The sequence below is a fragment of the Eupeodes corollae genome, chromosome 1 (genome assembly GCF_945859685.1).
Source record: "Eupeodes corollae chromosome 1, idEupCoro1.1, whole genome shotgun sequence".
Classification (NCBI taxonomy): Eukaryota; Metazoa; Arthropoda; class Insecta; order Diptera; family Syrphidae; genus Eupeodes; species Eupeodes corollae.
Window position 1 is genome coordinate 14104188 of NC_079147.1, and position 746 is coordinate 14104933.

Sequence of the window (746 nt, forward strand, 5' to 3'; positions counted from 1 at the left end):
TACATTTCAAAAAAGTAAATAAAAAGGTAAAGTGTGCACTGTGGGAATATAAACTTAAAATAAATATTTAAAGATATTATTTATCGGTATTATTCGTAGGTTGCAAAATGTAGGAATGATATAATTTTCAAGAATGGGGGTTGGAGTAACCTATGAAAATTGACACAAAAAGTACATGTTCAGAGCTAAAGGTGTTTTCAGGTAATTTCTCGGTGACAGCATGTATAGCTCTCTGTTTTTCTCCAAGTACCAGTTTTTTCTAATGTTTGATTCTTTTAATATGGCACGGATTTTAAAAATTCTTATTCTTAAAACTGTTAAGCGAATTGTGTTAACACCAATTTTTTGTTTTATTTCTGACCAGAATTAGAAGAATCCGATGCATGCTTTAAAATTGCTCATTTTGAAGTTTGTTTGAACATCTATTTATGTTTGTTCTGCGTGCATCTTAATTTTTTAATTAAGAATATAAGGCATTAACTTATCTACTTACTAAATTAAGGTGGCACTATAGTCCTGGGTGAACTAGGGCCTCACCCAACAAACTTCTTCATCTAGCTTGTGAGTGCCACCTGATTCGCGGTCTTCCTCTACTGCGATGTCCCGTGGGTGTGGATAAGGCATTAACACTTCAATCAATTTTATCATTTTAGGCACGTCCGGTTAGGTATTGCTGCCTTTAGCTATTCGGACTGTTCCATTTTCGAGTTCATCGGCTCTACAATTACCTGTGATGTCTCTGTGGC